Source organism: Scylla paramamosain, chromosome 25 (assembly GCF_035594125.1).
Source record: "Scylla paramamosain isolate STU-SP2022 chromosome 25, ASM3559412v1, whole genome shotgun sequence".
NCBI lineage: Eukaryota > Metazoa > Arthropoda > Malacostraca > Decapoda > Portunidae > Scylla > Scylla paramamosain.
In genome coordinates this window covers 20,428,158-20,443,972 of record NC_087175.1, presented here as the reverse complement: position 1 = coordinate 20,443,972, position 15,815 = coordinate 20,428,158, and the positions used below count along the sequence as shown (strand labels likewise).

At 39.0% G+C, this 15,815-nt stretch overlaps 1 pseudogene; it reads left to right on the top strand.

Annotated features, from left to right (window-relative positions):
* Positions 1-9,606, top strand: part of LOC135113390 (zwei Ig domain protein zig-8-like) — a 73,626-nt pseudogene extending 64,020 nt beyond the window's left edge.
* Positions 9,607-15,815: the final 6,209 nt, after the last annotated feature.

Sequence of the window (15,815 nt, the reverse complement as noted above, 5' to 3'; positions counted from 1 at the left end):
GCTCCTGATTACCAACCCTGAGGATCGTGTCGACCTCACCCTTGCTATAATAGAGAATAATCACCACTCCTCCAACACGAGTCAGCGATAACGGCGTAAATAATGACCAGTTTGTCCCAGTGCGTCGCTGCACCTGAGTCGGGAAGCATCCGGCGGCAGGCAAGAGGTAAGGCCTCGCTCGTTATGGGGTAAAAGTGTGATTAGTTCCCCGCAAGCCGTTACGAACACGCCGCAGGAAGCCACCGCCATACTTCACGGAGGCTGACTGACCGCCACCGCCAAGAGAAAGTGCTTCAGTATTCATGATCCCTGGACCACATCCTCAAACGTGTCGCTGCCATGACTAGGCCGCTTTTAACAGGCTGTGATGGAGGTTACTGGAGTTTTCATGATTCCTGGGTGGTTTAACAGGCTTTACAGGAACCTCTTAGCTTTCAAGGGTGTTTTCATGGCTCAAGTGATAGTAATAGCTTTACCATTGATTATTAGTTTGTATGAATTCTTTTTTCCCAATAATCTTAATTTATCTTCATATGCGGAAGAAAATGTGTGTGTGTGTGTGTGTGTGTGTGTGTGTGTGTGTGTGTGTGTGTGTGTGTGTTTTCTTTACCCCATCTTATACATTTACATTTTTTTCTTCCGTGTAATATGAAAAAAAACACATTTTCTTCCGTTTTCCCACATTCACATTAATTCGTAATTTTTCTTTCTTTTTTTTTTTGGGTAGAGAGAATATGAAAAAGTTCGATATACGTATATTAATCTTTCTTTACACTGTTTTATACATTTATCATACTTTGCTTTCCTCGTGATGGTATGAAATGCTGGATCACCTTTCACAATCTTAAACGGTCACTTTCCTATTCTGCTTAGCGTGGATAAGGAAAACTTTACGTCCGTGTTCAATTATCTACCTTACACATACATTCACCTCATTTTTCCCCTTGGCGTAAAAAAAAAACAGAGTAAATTCGTGCGACTTTCAGGATTTATACCACCAGTTGATGTAAAACAAAAAAAAAAAGTCATTTTTAACAAGGAAACACGGGAATTCCAACTGGGTGAAGAGTGCTGGGGAATATTTCAAGTATTTGTTTCTGCGGCAAGACTGAAGCAGCTGAGAGAGGGATGTGCTTAGCGAGAAGTGGAGCAAACCCTGTCGTCCTTGTCCTCCTCCTCCTCCCCCTCCTCCTCCTAACGAACAAGAATAGCCCAGTGGAGGGAAAAAGTTTGTAGAAAAAAAAAAGTAGACGAAGAAATGAAAACAATAAAAAACACAGGTAGCGGTTTGATTTTCCTTCCTTTATGGTAACTATCCTTGTTCCTAATCTTCTTTCCTCCTTTCTGTTTTCCTGCTCTCTCTACTTCCTCCATTCGTTCACTTATTTCATGTATTCTTATTCTTCTTCCTACCCCTTTCCTGTCATCCTCTTCCTTTCATTTCTTTCTTTCTCTTATATCCTCTTCTTCTTCCTACTATTACTACTTCTCTTCCTTCATGCTCTCCTATTCATCTTTCTACTCCTTTCCCTCATATCCTCTTCCTCCTCCCATTCCCTTCCTTCCCTCATGTTCTTTTCCCTCCTTTCTACTCCTTCCCTTCACTCATACCCTCCTCTTCCTCTTCCTCCTCCTTCTGCCTTCATGCCTTTCTGTTCTCTTTCTACTTCTTCGCCTTTCTTTCCTTAATGTCTTCTCCTTCCTGTTCTCTCCCTCTCTTCCTCCCACTCCTCCCTTTCCCTCATACCCTTCTTGCCTTCTTCCTATTCCTTTTCTTCTTTCATATTCTTCTCTTTCTACTCTTAATCCTCTTCCTTCACCATTTGCCTTCCTGCACTCCCTTTACTCCTTCCCTTCCCCCTTCCCTTCCCTTCCCCCCTTCCCTTCCCTTCCCCTTCTCTCAGCTTCCGCCACGAGCCTGGTAAATTCAAGTCAGAATGTTGCTTATTATTTTACTCGTAACTCCCTAAATTCGTGATTCAAGTATATTTATTTATTTTATTTATTTATTTTTATTTATTTATTTATTTTTTTTTTTTTTGTTTCGAGCCTTAAATTCCAGGTTCTATGTAGATTGTGTGTTTTGGATAGGTTTTAAGTTCTATTAGCTATGTTATGAATTCTAAAGTTTTTTTTCTGAATTCTAAGGTGTAAATTCTAAAGTTCTTTCTAGATTCTAAGTTATAGGAGTTAAAAGATTTCATTCCTAAAACCATTAAGTTCTATATAGTAGGTTATAGTTTCTAATCCTCAAAGTTCTAAAATTTTAAGTCCAAAGCTCTCAATAAGAAACACTTCAAAGTACATGCAGATTCTAAACCCCCAAAAATCTAAAATCTATAACAAAACTTTAAATTCGAAATATTTCTAACTTCTAACTTTTCTTTCACTCGTAAATCAAGCAGCATTCCCAAATTCATGATTCCAGCCTTCCCAAAAACAAACAGCGCTGCAAAGACCAACAGATCAGTCGCTGTTTGCTTTCCATCCGAGCCTCTTTGTGCCTAAAACGCGATTAGCCTGTATTTATCTATCCGAAAAAAACAAAGCAATACCCTGTAAACAGCATTGAGGGGAGCGTTTAGCAGGCAGGGAGCATCGATGTGGCGGGGAGCTGTGGCTGTGAATGTTGTGAATGCCTCAGTGCTGCGCCTCACGCTTCCCCAGACCCGTGTTTGACTTGCTGTTGTGAGGAAGCAGTGAGTTACAAGCGTGCAAACAACAAGGGATTAATACGCCGCCACGCCGAGACACGAGCCAGCCTGGTGTGGTGGAGGAATACATGAATTTAGGCTTGGCTGCTGATGGCTGAGGATTCAGTGCCAATATATGGGATTGGGGAGAAATTGATGGATTGAGGGGATGGATTTAAACGAGAAGATTGATTATAAAGGATTAGGTAAGTGGATTTAGAGAGATGAATTTTAAAGGATTAGGTAAATTCAAACAAGAAGAACGGTTTTGAAATAAATTTACACGAGAAGAGGGATTTTAAAGAACAAAATACACGAGGAAACAAACTATAAGGGATTAAGTAAATTTGGACAGAACGATTGTAAAGGATTAAGCACGATATACAAAGGACCAGCTGAATGATTAAGGACTAAATTGGAAATAGATGGAGGGTACGATTACAAAGGATTAAGTGCGGATGTAAAAGATATGAGTAAATTTTGGATGAAATAGCGATTGTAAAGGATTAAGTACAATATTAAAATGAAGTGACTACAGCGGATTAGATTTGATTATAAAAGACACATTGACCAGATTTAGTGAAAGAGGGATTATGAATTTTTAAATACAACCATACAGAACACAATGACCAAGTTATAGAGTGAAGGACAGATTATATAGTAAATGAAAGTGATTAAATGATATATTAAAGGATTAAGTGCGATTATAATAGGACTGACAGCAATTATAAAGGATTAAAATCGATTATTAAGCGAAACTCCAGAAGACAGTGATCCTAAAGGAATAAGAGCGATTATATTAAAAGAATAAAGGTTTTTAGAGAAGTCTGAGAACGATTATAAAGAATCAAAAGCAATTATAAAGGATCAAGAGCTATCAGAAAGTACTAAGTGCAGGTATAAAAGATTAAGACCAGCTGTATAAGATTAGATACAAAATTAGAGAATTAAGAGTGATTAAACTGCAATTATAAAGACTTCAGATGATTTTTTGAGTATTGATCGTAACTGTAAGGATTAAGAGCGACTATAAAGGATTAAGAGCGACTAAAAAAGGATTAAGAACGATCATAAAGAATTAAGAGCGACTAAAAAAGGATTAAGAACGATCATAAAGGATTAAGAGCAACTAGAAAGGATTAAGAGCGACTATAAAGGATTAAAAACGATCACAAAGGATTAAGAGCAACTATATAGAATTAAGAACGATGATAAATGATTGAGAGGTATCGTAGAGCATTAAAAGCTATTATAAAGGATTAAGAGCGATCATAAAGGATTAAGTGGAATAATAAAAATAAATAAGTCCCATTAGCAAGTATTTAAAGCATCATCTAGAGGATTTGGAGGATTTATAATGAATTAAGTCCAATTATAGATGATTGAGAACGATTAAAAATTATAAAGAAATAAACTATAACAAAAAATATCACAAAGACCCAAATAAGTATACGCAGTCTGAAATAGCGACAATAAAGCAATACATTAGCAGATAAGTTCAAATATATACCGGAATAAATACCAAATGATCTGTATCTGTAAAATCTGGTATCTAACATTCTTTTCAACCAGGCATATTTAAGAAATGACACAGTAAGACCCCGAGCATTAAAGAAAACGTAACAGAAATTGATATCTAACAAATCACGCAATAATAGAAAACGGATATCTAACACCACATACTAAAAAAAAAAAAAACGGGTATCTGACAAATAATAATAATAATAACCAGGTATCCAATTAAATAACATCATGAAAACTAAACATCTGACAAATAATACAAACCAGGTATCCAGCAATAATGAAGTTAACAGTAACATATTAAGAAACCCGCAAGTCATTGAGCCGTAAACTAGCAGACACCTTACTTGACAACGGTCTAGTCACTGGTGCTGCATGGCAAGGCTTATGCGACCACCCAGCGCCCACAGCCCCGCTTAGCGATAGATATATTGACAGATAGGTAGATATGTAGTTATGTAGACAGGTAGATAGACCTTAACTAATCGTTTCCCTTCCACTTGTGTTGTTTCGTTATTCTTGAGATACAGATAAGTAGCTCGACAGATAGACCAGCAGATATACAGACCGATCGATAGACAAACAGAAAGACATACATACACAAACAGACAGGCAGACAAAGACAGACAGAAAGGGAGAGACTGACAAACAAGGAAAGACAGATAGACAGGTACAAACACACACACACACACACACACACACACAGATGGGTAGATATATAGATACTTGAACAGATTGATAAACAGATAGATAGGCCGAGATAACACACACACACACACACACACACACACACACACACACACACACACACACACACACAGCGCCAGCAACTCTCTCTGGGGCAACAGGACGCGTCATTCAATCACGTAGAAACACAACAAAAAATTAATATTATCTACTTTCTTGTGCCATCATAAATCTAGTGGAATACTAAAACACTCACTCTATTTCCACAGTTAAAGACGGATTCCCCTTCCTTCACAATGACGCCGCACGAGACGACTGGGAGAGTAAAAAAAGGAGCAAAAACGAAGAAAAAAAAATTAAATCCATTGAGTTCCTTGTGACATTTCAGCGTGAAACTTGTAAACTCGTACCATTTCCACAGTTCAATGATAGATTACCATTTTTTTTCATACCATTTTTTTTCTTTTTTTTCACACTGCCAACAGGAGATACAGTATTAGGAGGGGAAAAGAGAGAAACAATAAAAAGACTGAAATATATCAAGTATCTAGTGTTATTTTGTGTGATCTACAATTAATGGAATATTTATGAAATCTAGATACCATTTTCAAACGCTGTCGACCAACGAGACAATAATGACGAGAAAAAAAATTATGAAAACTAAAATACACGGAGTTTCTAATGTTATTTGAACTTGATCCACAGTGAATTTACTGGAATATTTCAACATTCATACACCAGTGGAATATTTTAACACTCGTATACCACGTCCAAAGTTAAAGGCAGATTCCTCTCTCACACACTGACGCCCTACGAGACCGTGTTGGCAGGGAAGCGGTAGAAAAAAATTAGGAAAATAGCATGAACTAAAATAAATGCATAGGAATTCTTATAATCTCGTAATATTTCCACAATCAGTAACAGATTATTCTCATTTCGCACTGACGACTTGATACAGCATTGAGAGGAGAACCGAGAAAATATTGTAAAGAACTTAAATACATCGAGTTTCCAGTGTTATTGCAACGTAACCTACAGTGATTTTTTCCTGAAACATTCATAAACGCGTGTAATTAATGACAGATTTTCATCCCTTTTTCACACTGACGACCGGAGATGCAGCACTGATGGAAAAAGGGAGGAAAAATTAAAAGATTGAAATACACTGAGTTTCCAGTGTTATTTCAGCGTGATCCAGCGTGAAGGGCCGCCGTCACCCCCGGAAGGACGTCTCGCTGCGCCGTTGCAAGTTTTCAGTAAAAATTAGTGTGACAGCGAAATGTCAGCTCGCCAACTTCCGCGCTATAAATTTCAACAGTGAGAGAGAGAGAGAGAGAGAGAGAGAGAGAGAGAGAGAGAGAGAGAGAGAGAGAGAGAGAGAGAGAGAGATCGGATTTGTGTATTTTCATGCCTTTTTTTTTAATGTGCGTTAATGAAGTGTGTTTTTTTTATCGTTACTTTTTTTGGGTAAAGTATTTGTTTATATACTTTTTTTCCTGTGTTAATAGTTTCTTTTCCTTAGTGTTTCTATATACTTTTTTTTTCCTTTATTGTGTTAACAAAGTGCGTTTTTTTTTTTTCGTAGTGTTTGCTAATATGGTACGTTTCTTTTTTTTTTCCCGCAATGAGACAAAGAACATAATATCCTGAGAAACCTGATAACTTTATTCTATTTTTCTTTTCTTTTTTCACGCGTTAATGAGTCTGACCAATGGTATAAGAGAGAACGATAGAAGAACATACCAGCTCAATATGCCGTCCCAAATAAACTTATAACAGGAGGATATAAAAAATAAATAAATAAATAATAATAAAAAAAATCAACCAATTAAGTTCCCGAGGTGTCATGACTCTCCTCTCCTGAAACATTTCAAGTCATAGGGAAGAGGAAATATACACGTCTTTTACCTTTTCACATCCTCCCTACACGTGTCCATTGCAATATCCACGGCCTGTCTTCCCTCTCAGCCTCCCTACAGTCAATTTTAACTTTCACGTCTTGTTCCAAACTCTTACGTATTCCCTCCCTACACATGCCCATTCATATATCCACTCTTCCCTCTTCACATCCTTCCTACATGTGTCCATTCCAATATCCACGACCTGTCTTCCCTCTCCACAGCCTCTCCACACAATCACGTAACTTGCTTTGCCCTCCCTACATGCATCTTTTCCAATAACCACATCTTCTACCTCTTCGCATCCTCCCTACGTGTGTCATTTCAATGTTCACGACGTATCTTCCCTCTCCATAGCCTCTCCACAAAGCCAATTTCCCTTCCGCGTCTTATCCCGCTCTCTTATACCTTCCATAGACGTGTTTCTTCAGATATCAACTGTTATCTTTATGTTCTCTCTATATGTATGTTCCAGTATACACGATCTGTCTTCCTCCTCTACAGCCTCTCCACAAAGTCACTTCCACATGTTATTTTGGTCTCTCATCCCATCTGCACACGTGTGTTATTGGAATATCTATCCTTTCATGTCTCCCTTTACCTCACACTTCATCTACATCCCACGTCTCTCTCTCCGCAGCCTCAAGACGGAGCTGCGCGGGTCTGTGGCTCGCTCATGGCTGCGCGTGACTCAGGCGGGGCGTCGGGACTCCGGCATCTACTATTGCAACGTGACCAACCTCGCCGCCGCCAGTGTGACCATCCACGTGGTGCCCGGTGGGTCCCGCGGCCCTCTGGCGGCTGTTTGGTTGTGCTGGTGATGATGGTGATGGTGGTGGTGATAGTGGTGGTAGTAGTAGTAGTAGTAGTAGTAGTAGTAGTAGTAGTAGTAGTAGTAGTAGTAATAGTAGTAGCAGTAGTAGTAGTAGCAGCAGCAGCAGCAGCAGCAACAGCAGCAGCAACAGCAGCAGCAGCAGTAGTAGTAGTATTAGTAGTAGTAGTAGTAGTAGTAGGCTTACACGTGGCAGTCCCTGTATGGAACATACCTACCTATTTCCACCTATCATCCCCATCCATAAATCCGTTTAATCTTCTCTTAAAACACCTTAATGTCCTAGCACTAACAACTACCACTACTACTACTAGTAGTAGTAGTAGTAGTAGTAGTAGTAGTAGTAGTAGTAGTAGTAGTAGTAGTAGTAGTAGTAGCAGCAGCAGCAGCAGCAGCAGCAGCAGCAGCAGCAGCAGCAGCAACAGTAGCAGTAACAGTAATAGTCATGCTGGCTATTGAGATCACCACTTTCAGGGACGCAAACATATTATATGGTGGGCGCGTGGAACGGCAATCACTGTACGTATGGAACTGCGGGGGTGCTTCACATGTTAAGTTCCCGAGGCAGGCTAGCACGTAATGCATCAGGAAGCTCTAGCAGAAGGACTGATAATTGGCGCTGTAGAATCTAATGAAGGACTACTTTGAAGTTCGCCACAAAAGAGAGAGAGAGAGAGAGAGAGAGAGAGAGAGAGAGAGAGAGAGAGAGAGAGAGAGAGAGAGAGAGAGAGAGAGAGAGAGAGAGAGAGAGAGAGAGAGAGAGAGAGAGAGAGACTTTTTTTTTTTTGTACTGCATTACTATCACACATACACAGAGAGAGAGAGAGAGCAACCTCTGTAAATACTTTCCTTCTCTTCTTCCTTGACTGTCATGTCCTAACGTGTTTCTCCCCACCACAGCCTCCCACTTCTATATAACCCCGCGTTCCTCACCACCACAGCTTTCTCCCTCTATATAAACCACGCTTTCCTCCCACCATAGCCTCTCAACCCCGTGTTTCTCCCAATCAAAGCCTCGTACACCTATATAACCCCTCCTTACTGTGTCCCCCTGCCCATACACCCCTCAACATAATGAACTTAACCAAGTATTGTTTCCCAGACGAATACCCGGCGGCCATTCAACGCGCAACCAGTGTCTCGGCAAACAGCGTCACCCTGCTGGTCGCCGTGCTGACTACCGTGCTGGCTTCGCTCACGGCCGCAATACTCCCCACCGCCCCTTCACCCCATAGATAGCATCGCGGGACACGAGACAACGCTTCCTGCTGGGGTTAAGATATGACAGCCTTCCCATCCACTACGAGAGGAACTAATGGGAATGAAGGGGAATACTAGCAGGGGTGTGGCAGCTCCTACTCACACGGTCTTTGCAAGCGAGAACCATATTTGAAGGACCATATAATTCTGAAACGCTTCCACGCCGCACACCGACTATTTCCAAAAGGCTCTAGTAATTACGCGGGTTTTAAAGGGTGTTTTTATCGTTCTAGTGAGAGATCAACAAGATTTCTACATTATTAAAAGAAAAAAACACTCGTTAAAACCCGCCTAATCACCACTGTGTCCTTTTAAATAGTCGTGGTGAGAAAACAAAGCGTTTCAGAATTCAAACTGTTGCTCTGTTGGGAAGGTGTAATGCACGGGCCACCAGCACCTGGCCCAGCGGCACTCCATAGAGGGACAACCCCGAGAGTGATGTGCTCTACTTAAATGTATTTGTTGTCGGCCTAATTCAATGTTTCGTTTGTTCGCCCCAGTTCGTTCTGGTTCATTTGATGTGTACTGAGTATGTTTGTCAATAAAGTACGTACTGTTTGCAAGAAGTGTTTGCTTTTGGAACTTCCTGGAATTGGTGAGCGTCGAAGAGGTTGTTACTTTGTACGTGGGTCGTTCAGTAAAAATATTAAGTAAAAATAAATAAAATTGGATCCCTTAATAAATAACACCAAGGAAATACAAAAGGTAACTGCAAAATTTATCATAGTATTTTCCTTTTTCAGTCTTTTAGGATAGGTTAGATTTGGCTATATAGCGACACACAATCTCACTAAGTAACAGCCGTAACAGCACTTGAGGTAGTTAGTGGGGAAAAAGAAATCGATTGGACCGCACGTTATGTACACTTTTTTTTTTTTTTTTGGAGGGGGAGGAGGCATTTGAATGGTCTGGGTTGGGTTAGGCATGATTACATAACGATGCCTACACTACACACTGCCAAGAACACCAAATTGTAACAAGCCGTACCAATAGTTAAGGAACTTACTGGAGAAACATTTCACTAAGCCTGACTCCTTAGATTAGTTTGTGAAGTAAGAACTGCAAACTTAGAGAGGAGGATGAAAAAAGAAAGATAGTGCTGATTGATAAGTACGTGGTAGATTAAGAAATTAGTAGCGCGGATCTATTTCCTATTTTTTTTTTTTTTTTCGGCTTCTAACCCCTACAATGTTGGGGACCTGGTGGGAAAGCGGGGTTTTTGTGTGGGGAGGGCTAAAATAACCCCAAATACCGCCTCTTACCACCAAAAACAAGTAGGGAGCTGTCTGCTGCTGGTGTTATGACGGCCGCCATGTTTTCGGTCTTGCCAATGATACCTACGGGAACGAACATGGCGGTCGTCATTAACACCAGCAGCAGGCAGCTCCCTACTTGGTTATGGTGGTAAAAGGCGGTATTTAGGCTTATTTTCGCCCTCCCCACCTAAAACATCCGCTTTCCCACCAGGTCCCCAACATTGTAAGGGTTAGAAGCCGAAAAAAATAGGAAATAGAGATGCGCTGCTAATCTAGTAATTTACCAAGTACGTCAAGCGAGTTAGTTCTTTCTGTTAATCTGGATATATCACGTCGACGTTACATACTAGCAAGAAACTCAAGTCATGTAGAAGGCTCGGTGACCTTGCAGTAAAAAAATAAAAATAAATAAATAAAATAATAGAGGGCGTGTCTAATGTGGCTGTTATAGCACCTGAGTGTGTGAAGAAATTCGACATCTTTCTAACACTAATACCCTAGCCTCGTATTCCAAAACGCTTCGCTCTCTCACCACGACCATTTTTCAAAGCCACGGAGATGATTAGCAGAGTTCACAAGATCGTTTCTCCTTTAATTAACGCAGAGGTCTTGCTAACTAATCACTAGAACCATAAAAAAATACCCTTAAAATCCCGTATCACTTCAACTAGACTAGACCTTTTAGAGATACTTGAGATAGGGCGCAGAGATGTTTCAGAATGCGGGCACTGTAAATTATCATACTTCTAAACACTACGAACAATTCCATACCTTTTTACTCCCTCCAGTTCGCGTCCGTCCCTTGTAATCCATTTAGGAAGAGCGAGGAGGCGAGATTACAGGCGATCAGAATAACACACAGACACTTACGTACGCCCACACTCGTCAACTCACGCCGGGTACTGTGACCACTCCTGCCTGTTGGTGACCGTGCCCCGCCAAGTGACGTAATATCTGCGCTGTGGAAACTAGTACTTTTTTTTACAAAGAAAGCTTTACTAATCCTTCACTAATCCTCTTTATTTGGCTTTAGTTTGTTTCGTTATTCTTGACCGTAAAATGGGAAGGTAGTGATGTAATTTGTGTGACATTGATATTGGTGCTAATTAGCTAGTTCGCCTCTCTCTCTCTCTCTCTCTCTCTCTCTCTCTCTCTCTCTCTCTCTCTCTCTCATCAGTTTATTTTGCATCTTAATCTTCACATTTTACTTCATTTAATTTCCTCGACAGCAAACTATGAACGGAAATTAAACTATCTCGTGTATAATTTTGACCTAATATTTGTGGTTATTATAAACTGTTATACTTTCCTTGACACCGTTTCCTTATCTTATTACAGGAAAAAAATACAAAGCAGAGAGAGAGAGAGAGAGAGAGAGAGAGAGAGAGAGCATAAACCAGTCTTTCCATGTGGTAATCGCGGGACTATATAAGTTTAATGATGGTGCTGGTACTGGTGACAGGAAAAAAAAAATTGTTACGGTGGTGTTGGTGGTCGTAGTGGAGAGAAACTAAATGATTGATTAAAAGAACGTGTGACTGAATTTGGCGCCTCAGCAGCGAGATAAAAAAAATAAAATAAATAAATAAATAAATAAAAATGTACCAAACCTGAATTAAAATCTAACATATTTCAACTTTTTCCAGATTAACATGGGTATAACCTGACCTGACTTGATTCTATCACTAACAGTAAGAAAGTGACACTTATCTTGCCATCAGTGTCTAATGTACGTCTGTTGTATAATCATAAGTGCACTGTATATTTTTTTTCTCTTGTTTCTTTCTTTCTTACACAACTTTCGTTTCATGTGTTGTAAGTATTCTGAAAGTCACGGTTAGCCTCCCTTTTTTTTTTTTTTTTTTTGCTCTCATCGAGTTGTATCTTTTGACACCTTAATAAAAAAATTTTGCCCTTTCATCTTTGCTTTTTCGTTTCTTACCTTGACATCAACATACATATTGATTTCAGACATTAATAAGGTATAACTTGTATAATTCCTGCAAAATGCCCCCGTAGAATGACCAGATTTTTCTTTTTCTTTTAGCTTCATTTATAATGGCAGATTTTTCCCCTCGCTACGAAAACCACATCATCTAAACGTAGGGTTGCCATATATGAACTATCAAAATTCCAGACACCTTCACTAACACCTGATTATGGTCCTGATACGATACTGGAAAACATGTAAATTATTTTTTTGAAGCACGGGAGTTTGTTCTGCATCTCTGCAGTGAATTTACACTTTCGTTTGGGCATCTTGACAAGAACAAGTAATAGTTGTAATGACGAGGTCACAAGGCCGCAAACAGTAATCCAAACTGACCCCTATCAGAGCTGGTGAAATAGGTTAATATAGTTAATAGGTTAAAATAGTGAAAAAGGTTGAAATAAGGTGCTGCCAAAGACTGTTGAGGAAAATAAATAAATGAATGAACAGTATGGAAATAACAAAAACAGGGGAATTAATTATCAAGGTTAGACATACGCAGATGAAATTTTGGGTCATGTGATGAAGAGATGAGAGCTGGAAAATAAAAGTTGGCCAGATGAGTTCAGTTCCTGGTCAACAGTCAGATAACAAACTACATTCACCCCTAATATGTTTTGTATCTTTGCTCAGTCTTAAGTCCCATGAACTGCAGAAAGTCTTCTTGCAAAACTTGACAACTGATTCTATGGAGATCTGAGACTAAGTGAAATCATTAAACAGTGGAAGTTAGTGTGGCATTTAACTTAACTAATGTTCATGCCTGTATTATCTGACAGATGGGCAAGAGGAAGGAAGAGATAGAACATAAGAAAATGAGGCAAGCTGCAAGAAGCCATCAGGCCTACATGCAAGTCCCAGTATGAAATATAACTACCATTTCCACCTATCATCCTCATTCATAAATTTGTCTAGTATCTTAAAATCTTTAGATTTTTACTTGCATTATTATTATTATTATTATTACAGTATTATAATTATCATTTTTTATTTATTTTTTATTTTTTTTTTTTTTATTTTTTTTTTTACACATGAATGGTTTTCAAGGCATGTAACTCATTTGTAAGTTGTCATGTCACCTGTGTCAATACCCTAGTCACAAAAATTTGAACTGCCTTTCTTTTATGAGCACCTGTTGTCACTCATCTCCTCCTCACCATCATCATCAACATTTATGTTTCCTTTTTCCTCATCTGCCAGCAACCCATCTATTCATGACCACCACATCAAAACCTATTACTTCAACTCTCTGACCTGTAATCGGTCTGCCGTGCCTTCTTTCATCTTTGTCCTCCCATTGCTCTTCTTGCCCAGCAATGCATGACATTCATTACCTTACCCGTGACCACTTCATTTTGTAACTAAGTTGTCTTCAAGTTTAGCCAGCCTTAGTCAACCTTTGTCTCTAAGCCAGAATAAAAGAAACCATTAGGCCTACGTATGACAGTCTCTGCAGGAAACTTACCACTATTACTTACTATTTCCATAAATCATCCCCATCCATATACTTACCTAATCTTTTAACATAAGAAAGAAAACTCAGTACGTAAGAGTTAAAAGTTTTATGTTATTAGTAACGACTCTCTCTCTCTCTCTCTCTCTCTCTCTCTCTCTCGGCAATGTCTCATCGATTGGTAGTAATCTGTATTTTCGTGCAATTATCTGGAAGTCTTGAAGAATATGGGCCGTACCACTTTCCACACATTGCAAGGCGAAGTGCCTTATTTTGGATGACTTGTAATTTTAATACATTAGTTTTTGCAGTTAGTGAGAGAGCTTGAGGGCAATACGTTAAGTACGGCTGGACTAGAGCCTCTTACAGGTGAAGTTTTGTTTTTGTCAGTCGAGGAACTTATAGCCATGGTTATTTTATGACTTATTTGGTGAAATTTTGCCGTTATGTTTGAATCGAGAACCGTGTTTGTCGTGAAGTGGTGTATGGGGTTTTGGTTTGGGAGGAAGGGGAAGAGATAAACCTATCTAAAGATTTCACTTTTTTCTTGTAAAGTTTTCTTTCTGGGTATGAATGTAAACCACTTCGGTTCCTAATGGCTACTAGCTGACAGTTCGGCTTAGAACCTGTCCGTTAAAGTATCCAGTGCACGTACGTACACAGTGTGCTGGTGCTGCTGAGGAGACCCTGCCGCACTAAGGGTTAGGTACCACCTAATGTTTCCCTCAATGATTGCAGTAGTGCTTGGTAATCTGTGTTAGGTGTCTGCAACTGTGAGCTAGGAGAAAAAGGAAAGTTATTCCTAAAATTGTGGATGCATTTTCTTTCATCAACCAACTTTGCAGGACTAACTATAATGAAAAAATTCAAATAAATAAATATATATATATATATATATATATATATATATATATATATATATATATATATATATATATATATATATATATATATATATATATATATATATATATATATATATATATATATATATATATATATATTGATGTTTTTTTATATGAAAATTTGCGATCATATAAATATAATACAAGACAATATTAGGTTTGACTAATGGTAACTATATTTTGATGCATGGACAGAAGGGTGGAGGGAGTGACTAGGAATTAGCAATCTATGTATTTCAATGAACTTTGAAAATAAATAACTTGTAAGCAATTATCTTTCCCTAAAAGCAACCATAAAAATTTTCTTTTTGAACTTAAGAAAAATATTACATTATTTTATAAAGAAAAAAATAAATGGATACTACTATCACTGAAATATTTAAAGCTGGTAAATAAACTATCCCATTTGTGAAAACATTATTATTATTTATTATAAAAATAAGGCTCAGCAGTCTAGAGGCATAGAAAAGTGACACTATGCTGAATATCAATATAGTTTTCAAGACCTGACATAAACATGACTGAAAAGAAAAGCAATGAAAGCTGAAATATCTTGGCTCTTCTATGCAGGAAGGAGACATGGAAGGAAAGACAAAACACTTGACAGGGATGCAATGTTAGTGCTATTCTGTAAGATGTGAGATGAGAGGAAGAAGTCAGTCATATTAAAGCATATTAAATTAGACAAATGGGTGATGGAGGATGCTCCCCCAATACCAGGATTTTTCAGTCACTTCTTTGTGATCACCAAGGAATGGTGAGAATGGTTCTTACCCAAGGAATGGTGGGAATGGTTCCCAGACCTAATACAAGCAACAATGGACACTCCTCAATGCCTTCCTCCTCAACCAGACCTGCTGCACCAACCACATGTCCATATTTCCATCACGCTCTCCATGCACTTCCACTAATCACATGGAGACTGTCAACTGACTCCTCCATCACCGGTGCTGTTCAGGGAGAGTTGCACAGTTCCTGGCGGGAGCTAATGCCGTTCCACTCCTATGAACTATCAGTACAAGTGGAATCAGTATCATCAGTGGTGCAGGGTACATGGCCATATGGTGTCCAGCCCATCCAGTCAGAAGTTTACTGACTTCTTGTACTTGCACCAATAGTGTGCCTTGTCAGTGTCAGCCATCAGGAATTATAAGGCCATGCTGAATAGTGTCTTCTCTTATAAAGGATTAAATCTGTCAGGAGACAGATCTGTTTTTCGTGACATCATTAAGTCCTGCACAAGACAAGTCCCCAAATCAATAAACAGGATCCCTTCTTGGAATGTAGATATATTCCTGAAGGTTGTAACATTATCTCCCT